At 42.3% G+C, this 23,794-nt stretch overlaps 1 protein-coding gene and 1 pseudogene across 3 annotated transcripts in view; one reads left to right on the top strand and one right to left on the bottom strand.

Moving 5' to 3' along the window:
- The window catches only part of LOC136864349 (protein trapped in endoderm-1), a 379,889-nt gene extending 356,573 nt beyond the window's left edge, over positions 1-23,316 (bottom strand). For all 3 annotated transcript variants that reach the window (XR_010859295.2, XM_067141228.2, XM_067141229.2), the window contains exon 1: positions 23,206-23,316. The gene's annotated coding sequence lies outside the window, so the exon portion shown is untranslated. The remainder of the gene's footprint in view (positions 1-23,205) is intronic.
- Positions 16,512-16,666, top strand: LOC136865029 (5.8S ribosomal RNA; annotated as a pseudogene).
- Positions 23,317-23,794: the final 478 nt, after the last annotated feature.

The following is a 23,794-nucleotide window of genomic DNA, read 5'->3' as shown; positions in this document are numbered from 1 at the left end:
TAGAAAAATGCAAAGAACCTAACAGAGATGATGATATATCAATTTAATTTTTATTTAATACCACTTCTTCTTATTATTATTCTGTGCGAATGGTGACTTATGACCCCGTGGAATCAACATTTGTTGAGCTTTCCTACTTGCCCAGTAGTTCTTCATTTTCGTCGATACCGAGCTCGATAGCTGCAGTGCGGCCAGTATCCAGTATTCGGGAGATAGTAGGTTCGAACCCCACTATCGGCAGCCCTGAAAATGGTTTTCCGTGCTTTCCCATTTTCACACCAGGCAAATGCTGGGGCTGTACCTTAATTACGGCCACGGCCGCTTCCTTCCCACTCCTAGCCCTTTCCTGCCCCATCGTCGCAATAAGACCTATCTGTGTCGGTGCAACGTAAAGCAACTAGCAAAAAAAAAAAAAATCATCGATTGTTGTAATTTCTATTTCTCCGGCTACGTACGTCTTCTCATCTCACTCAAATCCACTTGTGTGAAAAATTTTCCTTATTACATTTCTATCCTGCAGATTTGGTGATCCTTATTCAGTGAGGTCTTTTTGTACTTGCTTATATCATTTTGATCTCGTATGTTTGATTTGCAGATATTCGTGTATTCGATAAGTAAGTCTGGTAAAATGGCATATAGCTTTTAGTGCCGGAAGTGCCCGTGGACAAGTTCGGCTCGCCAGATGCAGGTCTTTTGATTTGACTCCCGTAGGCAACCTGCGCGTCGTGATGAGGAGGAAATGATGATGAAGACGACACATACACCCAGTCCCCGTGGCAGCGAAATTACTAATTATGGTTAAAATACCTGACCCTGGCGGGAATTGAACCCAGGACCCCTGTGACCATAGACCAGCACGCTAACCATTTAGCGGACAGTAAATCTGGTGTTATTCATTCTTTCCAAAGGGCTTAAAAATTAAATTCGTCGCATTCTAATTGTATTAGTAAATTTAGATACAGTATTTTAAAAAATATATACATTTCCAAGTTGGGCTTGGGGTAATATATTCCATTTTTAATTGTAGTTCCTAAGATTTTTAACAAGATTTTCCTTTCCTTAATCTCTAATTGTTCAATTAAGTTTTTGTGATGTAAATTATACGTTTCTGAAGCATTGACAGCTTCAGGTTTGATCACTGCTAAGTAATTACAAATTTTACTGTTTGCAAGAAATCAGCTTCATTTCCCGTATCAAATCTTATTTACATTAAATCAACAAAAGTAAACCTCCACCTGTTTGACACTACATACCTACTTCAAGCAAATCAATTATCTGCAGAACACCCCCTTCCCCCCGGAAAACACCCTCAGCCACATAAAACTGCCTAGGTAAAACTACAGAGAACCCCTCTTCTCAAAAAACCATCCCAAAATAGCACCCGTGCCATGCTTAAAACAAAACAAATCCAAAAAAATACTAAAACATGTGGGGAGGGCTGAGTGGGGCGGCGAAATGGGAACGGAAAATGGATCCACCTACGCTCCAACCCAATTCAAAACAATTTCCAATTCACTCAAATATATGCCAAAACTTAGTAGTAGTTAGCTATCCAGAAATAAAGTTCTGTCGTATCATCCAGGCCTCAGAGAGATTGCAAAATCTAATATCCCTCAAACAAGCTCATGTTAAACCTTTCATATATGAGCGTTTCATCATGATTCTAAGCGCGAACCTGCGACCTGTCTTGAAAGAGACAAATAGTCTATGATTACCGACATGTAAGGTGATGGTAACGGGAATCTAGAAGTATGCACCTTCGCAGTCTCTCCACGACACAAGACAGGACTGGAATTCAACGTTAATAATAACAATTTCCTATGGTTATGGCTAGCCTGGTGCAGCCCTTGTAAGGCAGACCCTCCGGCGAGGGTGGGCGCCATGTGCCATGTATAGGAAACAAGTTATTGTTATTGCAGTGGAGGATTGTGTTGTGGGTGGTTTGAGGGTTGCAGGGATGTTGGGGACAGTACAATTACTCAGTCTCCGAGCCAGGCCAATTAACCATTTAAGGTTGAAATCTCCGATCCGGCCGAGAATCGAACCCGGGGCCCTCTGAACCGAAGGCGATTACGTTAACCATTCAGCCAAAGAGCCGGACAATTCAACGATGATTTTCGGCGTTTACTTTTCAAAAGAATTTTGGGAGACTTCCTCATTCAAATCCACGTGAAACATTCTACGTGAGGCAGCCCTGAGAATCGTTTTGCGTGGTTTCTCATTTTCACAACAGGCAAATGCTGGGACTGTACCTTAATTACGGCTACGGTCGCTTCCTTCCCACTCCTAACCCTTTCCTCTCCCATCGTCGCCAAAAGACCTATTTGTGTCAGTGAGAGGTAAAGCAAATTTAAAAAAGCTTCGTTTTGATGATGATGATGATGATGATGATGATGATGCTTGTTGTTTAAAGGGGCCTAACATCTAGGTCATCGGCCCCTAATGGTACGAAATGAGACGAAATGGAATGACAAATTAAAAGTCCAAAATCCTCCACTGACCAGAATTCAAAACGTGAGGACGAAGAATGAATGGATTGATATGAATTTAAAACAATCAGTGGATCCGATCCGCAAAGCGTCACATTCACAGAGAGTCCAAAATCCAAGTTATCGGCCCCTCATAATAGTACTTATCGCTAGGAATGTAGAACCATGGTATTTGTCATGTTGTGGTATTAATCAAAAGTAGCGTAGACTCGTGGTAATCCACATATTTTTTTGCTAGCGGCTTTACGTCGCACCGACACAGATAGGTCTTACGGCGACGATGGGATAGGAAAGGCCTAGGAGTTGGAAGGAAGCGGCCGTGGTCTTAATTAAGGTACAGCCCCAGCATTTGCCTGGTGTGAACATGGGAAACCATGGAAAACCATATTCAGGGTTGTCGACAGAGGGGTCCGAATCCACCAATTTATCTCCCGAATAATGGATACTGGCCGCCCGTAAGCGACTGGAGCTATCGGTGTAGAAATGAAAAGGTTAGGACAGGATAGACTGGCGTGGAAAGCTGCATCAAACCAGTCTATGGACTGGTGACTCAAACAACAACAACAACAACAACAACATTATTATTATTATTATTATTATTATTATTATTATTATTATTATTATTATTATTATTATTATTATGATTTATTAAAATGGTGGGATATTTTATAATCGTTCAGAACTACGTATATTTCTGGTGAACCGAAAATTCCAAGAAGAAGGGCATGTTATTTTTCCGGTAATTTAACGACCCACTAATTCTGTTCGACAGGGTGGGATTCGGAAATTATTGTACGACTAAGGGATATTCAAAGACAGTGGTTGGTGTCCGAATGTAGGAGCAGGGCGACCCTCTCAGAATTCAGTTGGATAAGTCAGGGTATGAGCATAAATACTGTGAATTTAAATAGAAGAGAAACACGAGGTTTGATCTGGTGGGGGGTGTGAATTTATAAAATTAAGGGATTGGTTAGGGAAAAGGATACAGTAACGCGCCTTCTCTGTAGTGAGCAGTGAGCATTGAGAAGAAATAGAAGGAAATATAGGAATAGTACCGAACGGCATGTGTTAAGTCAGGATGAGAATGGCTATAGAATTATAAGTAAAGAATGGCACAAGGCTAGTAATCTCAGTAAGTTATTAATTGTAGTTATAAATTTGTACATAAGGAAGTTGCAGGATCCTGTAATTCATGCGAATCAAACTGAGCCATGAATCTGTTAGTACAAGAATCTGTCTAATTAGCATAGTGAATGTTAATATTATTATGGTGTTGTTATTACTCCTTAATATAATTAATTATTAAATTGCATGTAGTGGATCAGGTTCCAGTAGATGGAATGTTTCTTCTTCAGCTGCTGGTGTTCTGTAGCTGTAGGATGAGAACATTAATTAATTGATTAATTAATTAATGATTCATTCATTCAGTAATGAAGGCTCTCTCCGCAGTTATTGATTTCTTTCATGCATGCATGAATTCTGTCCATTCATTCAGAATGGAATATTCTCTCCGTAGCTGCTGGGATTCAGGAGCCATAGGCTGAGAGCATTCAATGTATTCATACATTCATTCATTCAAATACTCATTCAGTTATGGATGCTGTCTCTCCGTGACAGGGAGAGAACATTCATGCATAATGTTTGTTGAATGTCGAGGAAAACTCTGTACAGACTTATGGCATAAATAAATACTAATACTGTTCGGTTTTCGGTGACAGTGGAGTTGGAGAAGGCTGCAACTTGGAAGGAAGCGGTCGTGGCCTTAATTAAAGTACCGGTACCTCGGCATCTTTCTTGAGTGGAAGTGGGAACTCACGGAAAACCTTCATCAGGGCTGCCCGTGATTGGGTTCGAAGCAACCATCTCCCGAATGTAAGCTCACAGTTAAACGACTCGCACCATGTTACTAATTCGCTTCATCTACTGTACAGCTTACAGTTACAGGAGAGTCTTCTTAATAGTACTGGACATTAAAGCTTTCGACACTGTTGACAGAGACATACTTATATTCAAATTAAATAGTTTAAATCTGTCCGCGAGTACACTCCAGCGGATCAGTTCCTATCTCAGCGGTCGCCGGCAGTGTGTACTTAATAACAACAATGAATATTCAAATTGGCGTACGGTTGACGTAGGAGTACATCAAGGATCTCTAGTGGGCCCCCTATTTTTCTCTTTGTATATAAATGGCATAGCTTCCGGATTAAAACACTGTAAATACCACTTATATGCAGATGACTTACCGATATATACACAGTAAACCCGAAAACCTACACTCAGAAACACTTCACCTGAATGAAGACTTGATGACTATAGATATATGGGCCAAAAATCACGGATTAAAATTAAACCCATAAAATCCCAGGCAATAATTATTGGTTACCCTAAATTACTTTGCAAACTCAACCGAACAGCGTTACCACAGTTGTCCATAAGTGGTACTGCCATACAGTATAGTCAAAACGAAAGGAATCTTGGTATAATATCTGACGAACGTCTGTCATGGTCTGCCCAAACTATACCTGTGTGTAGAAAAATATACGGAACGCTACACTATCTCAGTAAATTCAAATTCACTTCCTCTTTTAAACTAGAAAATTCTTCTTGAATCACTCGCATTACCTCATTTTGATTATTGCGATATAGTTTACAACAACCTAGGAGTAGACTGGGGAAGGAAATTACAGTGTGCTCAGAATGCTTGTGTAAGATTTATCTGTGGACTTCGTTACGCTGACCATGTCACATCGTCTTACACACGGCTCGGGTGGCTTCGCCTGCAAGAACGACGCACACTTCATACTCTTTGCTTTTTGCATAATATTCTTAAAACTTCTCAACCAGCCTATCTCCGTGATCGCATCAAACTCTTCTCCACAGACCATAACAAAAATACCCGATCCTAAACACCATGTGTTTATCCCTTTCTGTAAACACGACACCAATCTACACGACGTCATTCACCGTTACCGCAGCTCGACAATGGAATCTCTTACTAGTGGTCGTCAGAAGCATGCCCAACAGCTTCAGCTTTTAAACATGCCTGTGTGGAAATACTAGGTAAACACGCATGAATTATCAAGTTTTGACCTGAAAACACCTCCTCCCACCGCTTATTCATCATTATTTCCCTCTTCCTTTCACATATCTTCTTCTCCTTCTCCTTCCTTGTACTAATCCTTCTCTTCACCTCTCAACTGATGGCGGTATCTCGATATATTGTAGAAATGTATACTGTATATTTTCTAAACTTTCTCTTGTATTTGGTCGATGCATAAGTTCGTGCGGTATTTATACTTTTTTATATTTTACTGTCAATGTCACGCACTGTAACACAATCACAATCACTCAGTGATGTATTCACCTCCACTCTCTATGACCTTCTGCCAACGTTCAGGTAGCAGTTCAATGCCTCGCCTGTTGAACTGTTTTGGTTTTGAGTGGAAGAAATCTGTTAGCCAATGGTTAAGAGAAGCTTCGTCAGGAAACACTTGCCCCTGAATGTGGTTAGAAAGAGAGCGGAAAAGATGGAAATCTGAGGGGGCAAGGTCAGGGCAATACGGAGGATGAGGTTCCCAGCCAAGTTCAGCAATCACACTTTTAGTCAATTGCGCTGTATGCGGACGAGCGTTATCATGGAGCAATAAGACTGGTTGTTGTCTTTGTCTTTTGTTGTCAATAGCAACGGCAAGCCGTCTTAACTGGTCACTATACACAGCAGAGATAATCGTTACGTTTTTCGGAAGAAGTTCATGGTGAAGAATGCCATCTTTATTCCACCAAACACACAACATGATTTTCTGTGGGTGGGCACTATCCTTGGCTCGGGGAATTGCTTTTTTTCATGGGCTGAGCCACTCTTTCCTCTTCTTCATGTTGACATACAGGCACTATTTCTCGTCACCGGTGACAATGTTCGAAAGGAATGCTTCGTGCCTATCACAAGCCAACCGGTGCCGGGCAAGCAATGACGAACAGATGTTTACTCGTTGATTTTTGTTATTGTCACTTAGCACATGTGGTACTCATATAGCCAATTTCTGTACCTCACCCATCGAATGCAAATGGCGTACAATAGTTGATTGATCACATTCACAAACTTGCGCCATTTCTCGCGTTGTTTGATGAGGATTCTCATGAAGCAACTCATTCAAGCGATTTTCGTCAAAATTTGAAGGTCTTCCAGAACGTGGATCATAAGACAAGTCAAACCGTCCTGCTCCAAAGCGGGAATACCATTTTTGTGCTGTTCTTTCCACAATTGCTTCATTCCCGTCCACTTCACAAATTGTTCTCGCAGCTCCTGCTGCACTGGATCCTCGGTTAAACTCAAACAGTAAAATGTGTCGGAAATGCTCACTTTCCTCAACTTGACATTCCATATCCGTTGGTCTGAAATATACTCAAATAATACGTTCACAATCAAGAAAACCTGTGTTTCACAACACACAAACTCCAAACTCAGTTAAAACAACGGAATAACGAGAAGCAATCCCTTCACGCCGCATTGCTGCCAACCCAAAAGAATACCGCACGAACTTACACATCGACCCTATAGTAATTATAGTACCGAGCTCGATAGCTGCAGTCGCTTAAGTGCGGCCAGTATCCAGTAATCGGGAGATAGTGGGTTCGAGCCCCACTGTTGGTAGCCCTGAAGATGGTTTTCCGTGGTTTCCCATTTTCACACCAGGCAAATGCCGGGGCTGTACCTTAATTAAGGCCACGGCCGCTTCCTTCCACTTCCTGGGCCTTTCCTATCCCATCGTCGCCATAAGACATATCTGTGTCGGTGCGACGTAAAGCAAATAGCAAAAAAAAAAAAAAAAAAGTAGTTATAGTAATTATTATTCATACGTAGTACAGTCATTAAGTTTCCAGACTGACCGCATGATGGCGCTGTGGTGCACTATAGCGCATAGGTGGCGCCGTGGTATGGTACCATGTTAGTTAATCTCTCGTCCCTGCAAGAGACAGTTGGATGTATGCACTGGAAGCAGACGTACGGTCGTTGTTTTGACGGTGATTTGAATGCGCCAGTCGGACCTTGACATGTCACAGTCTGAGCAACGGAAGCATCAAGTTCTGCCAGAAATTAGGCAAAACCGCCGCCAAAACGTTTCAAATGATGCAGCAGGTTTATGGTGAGGACGCATTGAGTCGCAGTGTTGTGTTTAGGTGGCACCGACGTTTTGTGCAAGTACGGGACAGTTTGGAAGATGATATGTGTATTGGTCGGCCACAAACGGTTCGAACGAAGCGCAAGATCCAAGAAGTTGCAAAGTTGGTGCGTGTTAACCGCTCCCAATCGGTAGACGATCTCGCAGCAGCACAATGTGCCACTAATCCTGTCGCAAGACCAACGTGATGATCGCATGACGATTTGTGGTGACCTCATCAGTAGTGCTGACGATGATCCGACGTTTCTCAACCGGATAATAACTGGAGACGAAACATGGTGTATCCTTTCAGCGGTGCTTCCAGCAGCTATACCAACGTTGACAAACGTGCATAACGGCCAACGCCGACTATTTTGAGAGTGGATGTTGTTCTGTGTATGTGTACGCCGTGTAATGCGACATCGTGTGCAACATACAGAGTCGTGCGGGTGCCTATCCTCCAGGCGTCAAGTCTCAGAACTTAATGACTGTACTACGTATATATTTTTAATGTAGGCTTACTCTACGTACGATGTGTATTATATAGATGATAATATTTGTTTTACTTGCCATTACTTTTATTAATACTATTACTGTTATTATTGTTAATATTGTTTTCATATTACTGTTGTTAGTAGTTATTATTAACAATGTCATATCCCTAACTTTGCCAGAATAAATAAAATCATATTATTATTTATTATTACATGCAGAGAAAGCTACATTAACATTTGAGGGTACAGGGGGCTCATCAACATTTTACTAACTTTTCAGTAGAAGCATTTTAAACTTCAAAACCTCGTAGAACCTTTTCTTTTATTAATTTTAAAGCCCAAATATGCATACATCTTGGTACGTCCATTATAAATATGTAACTTATTTTCATTATGGAATTTTAACATACAATAAGGCAAAAATAAATCAAAACATTTTCTCACTACGTACATGTGTAGGATAAAAGAAGCTCATTGCACTGAACTATTATCTTAAGTCTCTGTACTACAGTTTATTTTCATTTTCATTGATAAAATAACCAAAACCAAACCAAACCCCATTGCACTACAGCCCTTGAAGGGCCTTGGCCCACCAAGCGACCGCTGCGCAGCCCGAAGGCCTGCAGATTACGAGGTGTCGTGTGGTTAGCACGACGAATCCTCTCGGCCGTTATTCTTGGCTTTCTAGACCGGGACCGCTATCTCACCGTCAGATAGCTCGTCAATTCTAATCACGTAGGCTGAGTGGACCTCGAACCAGTCCTCAGGTCCAGGTAAAAATCCCTGACCTGGCCGGGAATCGAACCCGGGGCCTCCAGGTAAGAGACAGGCAAGCTACTCCTACACCACGGGATAAAATAACAAGAGCAGTATATAAACTATGAACGTTCTGCAAGCTCCTGACAAGCGCAATATATTTTACAATATTTATAACAATTTACCAATTACTTTAGTAACGATTACGTCCATGCCTACAAAGCTCATAGAGAAGAACCCAATTGTGCGATGTTGGGGTAATTAAGTGAAGGTGAGAATTATACCATGAAGGGAATGATGCACTTAACTTCATTAGCTTCCTCTGGCAGGTCAAACTGGCCTTCAAGATGACTGGAAGCATCATGTCTTCAGTTTCGCAGCTACTGAGACGGATTCCCAAGCTCCGTTGTAAGTGGTCCGTGAGCTTAACAACGGTCCTCTTACAACGTCGAATTGCGAGGGCTTCTGACAAACGGTTTTTATGGTAGAGATCAGTCACTAGGAACAATTGCCTAGGCTTTGGAATTCACCAAAACCATGTTCTTCTCGTTCTGAAGATAGGAATGGCCGCTTACTGGGAAAGTTACGGTATTTTTTCAACGTTCACCATGTTGAAGAGGAACCGAAATTAAGTGAATTTCTTCTATTTTCGACTACGCGAGTCGCAGAACTTTCGCAGGTAATTGGACAATACATGGACGTTAAATGCAAACACAGATAACTGTCTCCTGTAGCAGACATCATTCGTGGAGTTGTTAGCAACAGCCAAATTTCTCCCACGGTCAAAGCAAATCGCCTCAAATTCACAGCGACGTTTTGATTTCTCCTTATGTCTTATTTTTCTCAAATAAAACGCTCCTCTTCTGCTTAACTAATCTCCTGCTCCAACACTGAGCGCGAGACGAATACAATGAGGTCATTCTTCCCCTGTAGGTATGTCCATGAGACCTTTCTTTCCCTGTATTCTGTTTTTATCTTCAGCTCATTTTTCTGGAGGGAACTCGTTCTTTCATAGACAGCGTTGCCCATTAGGAAGATCAAGTGAACATCAGCAGACGGAGTGAAGATCGCCTTCTTTTCCAAAATATGCAATGAGCCCATTCTTTCCCTGTAATATTCACTTATGTACGCTTAAAACTACAAATATATATTACATCACGCAAACTCGAAGTTTAATCAAGTAGAAAGTTTTACTAGCTGTAGTGCCCGTTGATTACATTTTTGTCGAATCCTCAAGCTATTCCTGAGACTTTGAGGCGTACAACCGGACAGCGGCTTGTCGTGTACTCGCTTCCTGGTCCTCTTTGGCGCTGCGCAGTTTCATCTCTTTTGCATTATTGTTGCTCTTGATATGATGCCTTCCTTCCGTTATAAAAACCAAGTATCAGGTTAATATTCGAGAAGTACAGACTAGGGGTGCCAGATTTTGAAGTGGCAATAAGGGACATGTCATGTCGACACGACATAATCACATTTGCTCAAGAAAACACTGAAATACAGAATAGTTAATGTAATATAATTACATTGTAGGTACAAACGTTATTACAGGATTTTGCTGTCTCATTTTCTACCTAAAAAGTTTTAAACCCGTATTCTTCTTCACTTTTAGCCATTTTCAATAATGCTCAATCTCCATTAATTAAGTCATGAAATTTCTGACAACGATGATCAAAATTGAGATTTGAATTCCTGACTTTATCCGAGTTGCTGAACAACTATTCCCTTCATAATTCCATTTGTTTCAAGAATTGAGAACGACTCTTTCAGCAAATGCATTCAAACCACGTATACTTAGAACATAAGATATCAACATTGGTATATTTGGGACAGCATCTAAATTAACTTTAGAGAAAAAATCACTTATTTTGAGTTCACATTGCAACTCTGACTACTATCACTATCAAAACAGGTATATCTAGCCCCAGCATCACGTAACTGTCCGACTCGTTGGCTGAATGGTCAGCGTACTGGCCTTCGGTTCAGAGGGCCCCGGGTTCGATTCCCGGCCGGGTCGGGGATTTTAACCTTCATTGGTTAATTCCAATGGCCCGAGGGCTGGGTGTTTGTGCTGTCCCCAACATCCCTGTAACTCACACACCACACATAACACTATCCTCCACTACAATAACACGCAGTTACCTACACATGGCAGATGCCGCCCACCCTCATCGGAGGGTCTGCCTTACAAGGGCTGCACTCGGCTAGAAATAGCCACACGAAATTATTATCACGTAACTAAATGTTATGGGGGAAAAATTCAGCTGGACAAATTTATGTAGATTTGAAAGAATTAATCATTTCTTCAAAATCAGAAAATGTAACATCCTTCAAGTGTAAAAGCCTCTAGTTTCTTAAAAATATTAACATCACTGAAATCATAACTTATTGCAGCATTGTAAAAGCTCTTGCGGTTACATTTCACTTCATTCCCGAGTCCCGCGCTTGGGCTCGGTGCCGGCGGTTCCCTCACCTACGACACTTCTCGATCATAGAATGGCTACATAAATAATAATGAACTGGAATGCAGGATCGGTAAATGCTGCTGTAAAAGATCTTTTTTTTTCACTGTACCAGGAAAGACGTTATAACAATAAAGTTTTTAAAGTAATATTACAAATAAAATTTGTCATATGGGATGACCAGGCGTCCTGCATCTTCCGTACATGCCGCACATTTCGACACTACGTCAGGGAGTCCGCAAAAAGCGCCAATATATCTTACGTTTGAAGATTGTAGTGCTTTTGAAAAATTTGACATGCGAAGGGAAGTTTTTTGAAAAGTACGACACATTTTAAACTATCCAGAATTTCTGATCACTATTTTCAGTACCAGTCGATAATGCTATTATAGAGAGGTTGTTTCCTATAGCATTTACCCAAAGGACTAAATCTCGTAATCATTTAAGAATTGAATCAGTGGAAGGTTTGCTATTTGTGAAGTACAATTTGAAACATTCTCAGTGTACACAGTTTTATAATTATGTATTGTACACAACATAATACATACATACATACATACATACATACATACATACATACATACATACATACATACATACATCATTATAGACTGTTATGCCTTTCAGCGTTCAGTGTGCAAGCCTCTGTGAATTTACTTAACACCTCCACAACTCTCTATTTGTAAATAGCTGTGCGACCTCGCTAAGTTATCTTCAAATAATTAGGGACTGAGTCAAACCATTGTCGTCCTGGTCTCCCTCTACTTCTCTTACTCTCCATGACAGTCCATTATTCTCCTAGGTAACCTATCTACCTCCATTCGCGTCGCATGACGCACCACCGAAGCCGGTTTATGTGTGCAGCTTCCTCAATCGAGTTCATTCTTAGCCTTTATCTCCTCATTTCACGTATCCTCCTCCCATTGTTCCCATCTGTTTATACCAGTGATCTTTCTCGCTACTTTCATGTCTGTTACTTAAAACTTATGAATAAGATATGTCGTGTCCACCCAGCTTTCACGCCCGTAAAGCAAAGTTGTTCTGAAAACAGACCGGTGTAAAGATAGTTTCGTGCGGGAGCTGACTTACCTCTTTTTTTTGCTAGTGGCTTTACGTCGCACCGACACAGATAGGTCTTATGGCGACGATGGGGTAGGAAAGGCCTAGGTGTTCGAAGGAAGCGGCCGTGGCCTTAATTAAGGTACAGCCTGGTGTGAAAATGGGAAACCACGGAAAACCATCTTCAGGGCTGCCGACAGTGGGATTCGAACCCACTATCTCCCGGATGCAAGCTCACAGCGACTTACCTCTTACAGTATAGTGTTGATCGCAACTGCAAGATAATTGCATTAGTTTTGCTGCATCTTGATACAATTTCACTTACTACACTACCATCCACCGGGCGAGTTGGCCGTGCGGTTAGGGGCGCCCGGCTCTGAGCTTGCATCCGGGAGATAGTGGGTTCGAATTCCACTGTCGGCAGCCCTGAAGATGGTTTTCCATGGTTTCCCATTTTCACACTAGGCAAATGCTGGGGCTGTACCTTAATTAAGGCCACGACTGCTCCCTTCCAACTCTTAGGCCTTTCCTATCCCATCGTCGCCATAAGACCTATCTGTGTCGGTGCGGCGTAAAGCCACTAGCAAAAAACAACACTACCATCCTGGAAGTACACACATCCTAAATGCTTGAAATGACGAACCCGTTCCAGCTTTGTATTTCTTTTTTTTTTTGCTAGTTTTTTTTTGCTAGGGGCTTTGCGTCGCACCGACACAGATAGGTCTTACGGCGACGATGGGACAGGAAAGGGCTAGAAGTTGGAAGGAAGCGGCCGTGGCCTTAATTAAGGTACAGCCCCAGCATTTGCCTGGTGTGAAAATGAGAAACCACGGAAAACCATTTTCAGGGCTGCCAACAGTGGGGTTCGAACCCACTATCTCCCGAATACTGGATACTGGCCGCACTTAAGCGACTGCAGCTATCGAACTCGGTGCTTTGTATTTCTAACCTGACATTTAGTTCTCTTAGGTTCCTTCCCTACTGAGATCACTTCAGTTTTGAAAAGGCATTGTCATATTATTCTCATTGCCCATATTTTCAAGTTCCGAATATTAGACTGCAGGCTTTCGGCACAATCTGCCATTAAGACCAAGTCGTCGCATAGGCAGACTGCTTACTACATTTCCACCCAATCGAATCCCTCCCTGCAACTTTATCACTTTCTGCAGATTATCCAGGTAAGGTACGAACAACAAAGGCGAAAGATTACGGCCATTTCTAACCCCTGTAAGTACTTCGAAACATAAAATAATTTCCACCATCAATTCTCACTGCAGCCCAGTTGTCAACATAAATGCCTCTGCTTGCTTTTAATGTATATCCAACTCTTGTCCCGTTTCTCTCGGGGTCGAGTATGAAGTGAGATGACTTTTGGCAGCGAGTTTCTAGGACCGGGTGTCCTTTTGACGTTAACCTCATCAGAGGAGTTAATGAGATGAAATGAATAACGTGCTTTGTGATAGTAAGAATGGAGAGGGTGAAACCCGGTCCCGGCACATAGTCTACTCCTGTCCAATAGCATCAAGGGTCTGCTCAAGGCTTTGCGCCCCCATCTGACGTACGAATCACCATCAACAGCATCACATGCCCTCAATCCAGATGAGCACTGAGGAAAGATTTGGAATTTAATCCATTATGATGGTGAAATTTGTTTTCGACCAACGGGACTCGAACTGGCTAACCACGGTGTCATGGCCACCAGGCTGGCTTGTTTGATTGCTTTCAATAAACACAGCAAAAAAGTTATGCATCACCTATGAACACATTCCTCCTCGACCTTGTTTGACATGATGCGCAACACCTCGCCCTTTGAACTGTCTAAACATGTAAATAGACTTGCTTATAGCCCCATCTATCGCAAGCACACCCATGTCGGTGTGACAGGTGCATGTGTGCCTTCCTTCAGACAGCAGTGTAGGGCTGTTGTAATCAGTGCACGGATGTTCTGCGGTAGCAAGGCGGCGGATATCCTCGTCTGATCGCACACGGATTGTTGCTTTATGTCAACAAGAGATATGTCCGACTCGTTGGCTGAATGGTCAGCGTACTGGCCTTCGGTTCAGAGGGTCCCGGGTTCGATTCCCGGCCGGGTCGGGGATTTTAACCTTCATTGGTTAATTCCAATGGCCCGGGGGCTGGGTGTTTGTGCTGTCCCCAACATCCCTGCAACTCACACACCACATATAACACTATCCTCCACCACAATAACACGCAGTTACCTACACATGGCAGATGCCGCCCACCCTCATCGGAGGGTCTGCCTTACAAGGGCTGCACTCGGCTAGAAATAGCCACACGAAATTAATTTAACAAGAGATATTGCGAGGCCAGAGTGATGTGGCACGGACCTGACTTGCCACGTTCTGGTCACCCTAGACCAGCAACTGCTGTAGATGACCGGCACCTGTGACTTCTAGTCACCAGGAACCCCAACCACACTGCCACCATGTTTAACAATGAGTATGGGAGCCACCGGGAGGCACATCTCCAACCAAGCTGTACGAAACAATTTCGCAACGCCTCTCTATATTCTAGACGGCAATGGAGAGACCCAGTCGCTAAACAGACACCGTACTGAACAGAACAGTTGGGTACAAAATCACCAAGAATGGACTGTGGAAAATTGGCGCGAAGTTCTCTACAAATATGAAAGCCGCATATGTCTGATACCCGATGACCGTCGACAACGTGTGTGGAGGGCACCTGGTAATGCTACACGCCAGAGACATCCCGTCCGTCGAGTACAGCAAGGTGGCGGGATGAGTGATATTCTGGGGTGGCATGATGTGGGTTTGCCGGACGCCATTACTGTCCATCCAGGGTACACTCAACGCTCCTTCGTACTGGGATAACATTCTCTAACCCATCGTCGAACCATTTCATCAGAATTTCGGGGGAAAAATCGAGTTTATGGATGACAGCTTCCGCGTCCATTGTGCAGGCATCATCAATCGTGCTGGTATTGCCCGACTGGATTGGCCTTCATGTTGCTCCGATACGAATCCCATGCAACGTGCTTGTGATCTGTTTAAAAGAGCTGTGTGATCACATCCTGCCCCGCCACATAATCTACGGGAGTTATATAGGATTGCCACTGAGGACCGGGATAAATTAGACCAACAGTGAACTCGTGGGCAGCATGCAACGTAGGGTTCAGGCTTGCATTCATTCAAGGGGACATGTTACTCTCTATTGCATGAGGTTGTTACGCAGTGGGCTTACCTCAAGACAAATAATGTGTGTTTCTGTTAGCTTATAGTCGAAGTGATTTGTTCGGCTTTGTTTGTCTATAAACTGGTAGATGCATTATATGTGAAGTACCACTTCAGCTTTGTACAGAATGTCTTAGGAATTTTGTTTGGCGGGTGTTGCATAGCGTTTTTCGATGTGTGTAACATACCCTTAATCCCATACTCCCTCAGTACTTCGTGCTAAGGATTGGGGCCTGCAATTGTTCCCCATGAACGAGGAATTCCCAGTAAGCTTGAGTCATAAGCTTGCATTGATGACGTCCCTACCCTTTGTACATACCACACGTCGCTACTACCGATTGAATGGTTTAATGAGATCTTCGGAACGGACGGGTGCACGGGATCTGCTTCGCGCAGTTCCCGATGTACTCTATCTGGAAACATGACCAAACTCGATTATTTAGAGGAAGTAAAAGTCGTAACAAGCTTTCCTGTGGAAGGATCATTACCGAAATTGTTTTACCGAAAAAACATTTCGAGAAGGAGGAGTCGGATCGCAGCGAGGTTCCCTGGAGGAGCGAGACTCCTGCCGAACCCGCTGCGCTGTTGCGAGTTCAGGCGAGTCCCGTACGTATTCTGTAACCGGTGGCTTTGTCCGTCGCCGACAGCGGGAGTATTGCGGCTCTCGTGGCCGCGTACCCTTCGATGCAGACGTTCGGCATTGGGTACCTACCTCCCTCACTCAGTGGAGCGGGGAAAACACGAGGAGACCCGGCGGTCAGGTTTTAAATGAACATAATGCCCATGCTCGAAACAATTCTTAGCTCTGTGACGAGAAACCCGTTAAAATGATTGTTTCTCCTCCACTCACCGTGGAGAGAACGATCGAAAAAATGAAAGAAAACAACCCTGAATGGTGGATCACTCAGTTCGTGGATCGGTCAGGAACGCAGCAAATTGCGCGTAGACATGTGAACTGCAGGATACATGAACAATGACATTTCGAACGCACATTGCGATCCATGGATTCCGTTCCCGGACTACGCCTGGCTGAGTGTCGGTTGCTAAAACTGAATGCGACATTGCGTTCGAAGGATGGGAGTTTACATGTTTTCCATCGGTACTATGTAATATGTCTTCTCTAGGCCAACGAAACATAAACATGACTGTCTATTTATCTCCCTGGGTTCGAACCTCAACGTCGGCAGCCCTGAACATGGTTTTCGGTAGTTTCCCATTTTCACACCAAACAAATGTACCTCAATTAAAGCCACGGACGCTTCCTTCCCACTCTTAGCCCTTCCCTGTCCCATCGTCGCCGTAAGACCTATCTGTGTCGGTGCGACGTAAAGCAACTTGCAAAAAGGAATCAATCATTCAGTCAATCAATCACCACTGATTTGCATTTAGGGGAGTCGCCCAGGTGACAGACTCCCTATCTGTTGTTTTCCTAGTCTTTTCTTAAACAGCTGCAAATAATTTGGAAATTTATTGAACATCTTTATTCCCATAAACAAATATTTGCCGCAGTTTGCCCTCTTGAATTCCAACTTTATCTTCATACTGTGATCTTCCCTACTTGTAAAAAACACCACTCAAATTATTCGTCTACTAATGTCATTGCCCGGCATCTCTCCACTGACAGTTCAGAACAAACCGCTTGTCGAGCAACTTGTCTCATTTCTCTCAAGTCTTCCCAGCCCAAACTTTCCAACATTTTCGTAACGCTACTCTTTTGCCGGAAATCACCCAGAAAAAAACGAGCTGCTTTTCTTTGGATTTTATTTTTCAGTTCTCGAATCAATAATCCTGGTGAGGGTCCCATACACTGGAACCATACTCTAGTTGGAGTCTTACCAGAGACTTCTATGCCCTCTCCTTTACATCCTTACTACAATCCCTAAATACCCTCATAACCATGTATAGAGATCTGTACCCTTTATTTACAATACCATTTTTGCGATTACCCCAATGAAGATCTTTCCTCATATTAACACCTAGTTACTTACAATGATCCCCGTAAGGAACTTTCACCCCCATCAACGCAGTAATTAAAACTGCGAGGACTTTTCCTATTAGTGAAACTCTCAACCTGACTTTTAACCCCGTTTATCAACATACCACTGCCTACTGTCCATTTCACAACATTGTCGAGGTCTCTTTGCAGTTGCTCACAATCTTGTAACTTATTTATTACTCTATACAGAATAACATCATCCAAAAAAAGCCTTATCTCTGATTCCACTTCATTACTCATATCATAACATAAAAGTCCAATGATACTGCCTCCCCTCTCAGTAATTACAGGGTCAGATAAAGCTTCATCTACTCTAATTCTCTGAGTTCTATTTTCTAGAAATATAGCCACCCATTCAGTCACTCTTTTGTCTAGTCCAATTGCGCTCATTTTTGCCAGTAGCCTTCCATGATCTACCCTATCAAATGCCTTAGATAGGTCAATCGCGATAAAGTCCGTTTGACCTCCTGAATCCAAGATATCCGCTTTATCTTGCTTGTATGATTTAACTTTATAAAGCACTAATACTCGCCACAAACTTGGGCGACAATTGTAACTGCTAACTATACAAATACATTCCTATAACAGGTGCATGCATAACGTGAAATAGCATCTAAAAGATTGCAAGATCCTATACTAATTATGTTGTGGTTCTAAGAGGCAAAACTATGAGAGTAGCAGCCTTATGCTGTATTGGGTTAGGAAGTCAATTACTGCGGAAATAGTAATACTGTTAATAGAGAGTAGTCTCCCACCACCCCCGTGTCAAGGATGCGGTTAGTGTTGTGAGCTGCTGTCCACAATCTCGGGTTGAATCCCCAACTGAGCAATAAATTGAATGATAATTTTAATAGTAGAAACGGGGTAACTCAGCCTTGTAAGGGCAACTGAGGAGCTACCTGACCCAACATTTATTAATGTACTTAGCAAAGCCATCTCCATACAGGCCATGAAAGCCCTTGCAGGAGTGGAAGGTAAAAGGTTCCACTTTCCGTAAACTCGTCCCTTAAGCGGGGGTAGAGACGTAGAGTGGTCAGCTCTATGCCCGGTCGTTTGCCCATAGGAATTAACCTGGTTTAGTGTAGGCAGAGCCCACGAACCCATGAACCCACGTCCTTCCAGGTGAACGGAGCACGCCTCTACCACCACGGGGCTAGGCAGCCCCAATTTATTTATTTGATTTATTTACTTGACTCTTAGACTGAAAGGTCAGCGTTGAGGACTTCGGGTCAGAGAGTTCCAGGTTAGATTCCCGACCGGGCCGGGGATTTGAGCTGAGTATAATTAATTCTTCTCACGGGAAAGGGATGTTTGTGTTTGTCCTAAAACACTCCTCTTCATTTAAACACAAAACACGGCCCTCCCAACCACCACAGAAGCACACATGTAGTGGATACATCCTTGCCCTCAGAAAGGGTATTCAGCCGTAATGTGCGGCAGAGATATCACCCGCGACGCCACCATGAAAGTGATTGAAGAAGTAGATTTTATTTATTTATTTATTTATTTATTTATTTATTTAGAGCACTCATTCTTATTTAAAAAGTAACATTTCCATATTGCTTCCCAAAATTTCTTAGTCAATGAGTTATTTTTTTGTTGTGAATCCATAAAACAAACCAAAAGCAGCGGCGTCTTAGAAATACAATTCTCACAAGAAAGCTGAGGCGAAAATAAGATGGAAAATCTTTGAAATTTCTAACACGGATCATGTAGCTGTAACCCATCCTCAAGCAGTCCTGAAGATTGTTTTTGTGATTTCCTGTTTTCACATGCCGGTTCATGGTCAACCATAACCTATCTGTGTTAGTAGGCAACAGCGACGTTAAACAGGTAGCAAAATAAATCGTTGAATGGGAAATATATTCTTCATGTAGGTACACTTTAGGGCACATTCTGAAATACGACACAATTATTACAATGGTGCATTTCAAGTTACCCATCTACTATCCTTGTTAGCGAATATACCAGGAAAAGACAGCCTACATTGGAATAGCTCAGCTGTTGGATGAAAATGTGTACAGATACATATCAGTTGAATTGAGATCATTTTGACTTATCTGTTAGTTATACAAAAACATCACACTTAGACCATATACAGTACATACATACATACATACATACATACATACATACATACATACATACATACATACATACATACATACATACATACATACATACATAATTCAGTTTCAGCGTTCAGTCTGCAAGTGTCTGTGAATTAACTAGACGCCTTGACAGCTCTCTATTTGGAACTAGCCCAATGGCTCATCATTAAATCGCCAAAAACAGGAGTCCAACGACCGTCGCCTTAGTCTTCCTCGACTTCACTTACTCTCCAAGGTTGAGTCCATTATTCTCCTACGTAACCAATCCTCCTCCCGTCACCTCACATGACGCCACCACCGAAGCTGGTTCATGCGTACATCTTCATACATCGTGCTTATTCCTAACATAGCTTTTATCCCCCCCCAAAAATTCCGTGTACCCTCCTGCCATTGTTCCCACCCGTTTGTACCAGCAATCATTCTCGCCATTTTCATGAATGTTGCTTCTCCCACGTCCGCCCAGCTTTCACTCCCATACAGACCTATGTAAGAACAGTTGATCGCTCAGAGCATTAGCATTGCTGCTCCATCATGCGATCCCACTTACAAGGGGAGGTCGCACTTATGGGAGTTACCGATTTCGTTCAAATTCTGCGAGACTGATGTACGCCAAAAATGTTCGGATACGCGTCCGAGGGCTTGTGTTATTAAATGTTGCAAACTTCAGGCTAGGAAGACTTGGGAGTAAGGAGACGAGCTGCTCGACTAAGCGGTATGTTCCGGGCTGTAAGTGGAGAGATGGCGTGGAATGCCATTAGAAGGCGAATAAGTCTGAGTGAAGGTTTTTTTAAGTAGAAAAAATATGGAGATAAAGTTGGGATTCAAGAGGACAAATATAGGAGCAAATATTCGTTTGTAGGAAGAGGAGGCATTTTAACAATTTACCAAGGGAAATGTTCGATAGTCCACCTCTGTGTTGTTAGTGTGATTAGCTGCCACCCCAGCAGGTCCGGGTTATATTCCCGACTCTGCCACGAATTTTGAAAAGTCGTACGAGGGCCGGAACGGGATCCACTCAGCCTCGGGAGGTCAACTGAGTAGAGGGGTCTCGATTCCCACCTCAGTCATCCGCGAAGTGGTTTCACAGTTCTCCTCCAGGCAAATGCCGGGATGGGACCTAACTTAAGGCCACGGCCGCTTCCTGCCCTCTTCCTTGTCCACCCCTTCCGATCTTCCCATCCCACAACAAGGCCCCTGTTCAGCATAGGAGGTGAGGCCGCCTGGGGAGGATCTGGTCCTCCGCTGCAGTTGTATTCCCGACCCAAAGTTTCACGCTCAAGGCCACAGATCTTGAGGTGGTAGAGGTGGGATTCCTCACTGAGTTCGAGGGAAAAGCAACCCAGGAGGGTAAACGGATTAAGAAAGAAAGAAAGAAAGAAAGAAAGAAAGAAAGAAAGAAAGAAATGTTCGGTAAATTTCAAACTTCTCTTAAATGATTTAAGAGAAGACTAAGTAAACAACTGATAGGTAATCTGCCACCTGGGCAACAGTCCTAAATTCAGATCGTTGGTGACTGATTGGCCTTTATTTAACGAGAAAATGGTCGTTTAATAACCTGCACAGATGATGGCAATTTGCGGGTGAGCGTTTGTATCACAGCTAGACTAGTAGTCAGCGTCCCTGTTTTCCATGCTGGCTTCTCGGGTTCGAAGCGCTAGAGCCCTATCTTTACTTTCCATTTGCACGGTCTAACAAATGTCTAATTCATAATGTATTTGTTTATTTGTTTGAATAGCATACATTATGTCTCATAGTACTACAATATATTCTACGATAAGTTAGTGGACGTTATTTCTGAAATCGCCAGGAAAAGATGTGGCAAACTTGTACAATTAACATTGTAAATAAAACTTCCTCAAAACAATTCATAGTATGAGTAAAACGAGTTTTCTGATACAGCTTATATTTCATGTGCGCATTTCCAAAAGGTAAAAGAAAGAACTGTATAAATGACGTGCCAGCGCGTCTCAAACCCCAGACACACCCGTCGAAGTCGGGGACGCTGACCGACAGACCTCCCGTGCTTTACTTTCTTTCACAAACTGCTGATATGTAGACTATTCAGGCTGTTAAAGTTATATGACAATTTTCCCATAAAATAAGGGCCATTGGCAGAAGCCTTCGACACGTTTCTGTTAAATTTTGAGTAGATATGCCTGCCTAAGTTTGAACGATATCTGTGACCCCATAGCTGTGACTTCCCCTTCCTGGGAGAACAGCCTTCCAACTATAAATGCCTGAAATGATACTCTTGTTCTGGTTTTGTATTCTCAACCGAACATCTTCCCTACTGACATCACTTTAGACTTAGAAGATCTAATTTTCATATCATACTCACCGCACATCTCTCCAAAATATTAAATTACAGGATTTTACCACTATCTGCTATTAATACCAAGTCGTCGCCTTGGCTAAACTGCTTACTATAATAATAATAATAATAATAATAATAATAATAATAATAATAATAATAATAATAATAATAATAATAATAGAGGCTGAAAAAGTAGAAGGTATTCCACAAAGTCATATTTCTGTACTAATCTGGGTGGAGAATGAGGCTTGTTTTGAAGCTAATATTATTTAAATAGTGCTCTTCAGTAGGTCATGATGATGATCTAACATATACGTCATAGCGACCTTCAGCTAATCAACACATTATGAAGTTCTATTGACTTGAACAGGTAACTTACGGTAATTTATAATATTGTACGTACAACATACTGGTAAAATAAAATATACATAAACTATACAATATCAAATGTATCGGAAGTAGTTTATGCAGTGGAACTCTTTATATTACACTTAATATATCAATTTAGTCAACCACTGAAAACCATTGTGCATTGTGACTAATGTGTCAGGTTATTTAGTAGAATAAGTGGTAATTCTAAGTTAGCACATGTTCGATATTTGTCTACAGGAACTTCACTGTCGAGATGTATTTACATCGGAAGTAGTTTATGCAGTGGAACTCATTATATTACACTTGTAATTTTCATGTAACGGAACTTTCGCTAATTTCATTTTTTGAAAGAAATCAGGAGCGTAATTTTTAAGCTATTTGTGTAAAACCGGCCTCTTATTTCCATTCTTCCGCTCAGATATTAGAACAACGGAACACATTTTGAGGAAGTTTTACAAAACCTGGAGGTTTATTGTGTACGATGAATGATTCTCACACTTCTGTGTTAATCCCTAGAGTACATCGGGGTTTATGCAAGTGCTTGTAAATTCTGTCATTTATTTCTCTTATCCTCAGAAACAAATCGAGGCTAATATCCGAAAACCGTAAAACTATTTAGAGGGGCATAAATTCAATAACATTATTAAAGCGAGACTAAAACTCTTTTGAAATAATAGGCGTAGAGAGTTGTACATTTTCTATCTTTAATTTGTTATTAGGAGTAATAATGACATTATTATTTTTATTATTATTTCAAAACTCGGTACGTGGCAAGTGGTACTTACCCTCAGGCGATCTTCGCTGCTCTCGGGCTACTAGCCTCACAATCGTCCGTCTTCTCTGGCCGGCCGACTAGCACAGAATGCCTCCTTATTGGCCTCTACGGAAGGAATGGCTAGACTGGCGCCTTTTCATTTGCTCCAGACTTCATGTACGCAAACGGAGCTCAGTGTCTCCATCACACAATATCAACCTCAGACGGAACGTTGTGTCGTCTTTCTTCCATCGGAAATGAATGACTTCGAATCTATAGAGGCCCATTTCTTAATGTTGCCAGATATCGTTCATGTAACCAACTTCTCACATTTGAAGTCCAGAAGTGCAGTTCTCACTTGGGAACACAGGGTCGCCTTCTATCGGGTATTTTCGAAAATGTTGATCGAACACCCAAAAGTTGTTCAGCTGTACCACTCATTTGGATTGTTTTGCATAGTATCAATGGTCTGAATTGTTATTTCATTTTTCAAAGGAGTCACTGTATATAGCCACATCATCCTCAAACATGGATTACTGTTAAATTTCGAGAGAAAAAAAGATGATAAAAATATTAATGGCAACCGACTTAGCACTAACATACGTAAGGGTAGGTACCGC

The sequence above is a fragment of the Anabrus simplex genome, chromosome 2 (assembly GCF_040414725.1).
Source record: "Anabrus simplex isolate iqAnaSimp1 chromosome 2, ASM4041472v1, whole genome shotgun sequence".
Taxonomy (NCBI): Eukaryota; Metazoa; Arthropoda; class Insecta; order Orthoptera; family Tettigoniidae; genus Anabrus; species Anabrus simplex.
This window is presented reverse-complemented; position numbering and strand designations above follow the sequence as displayed.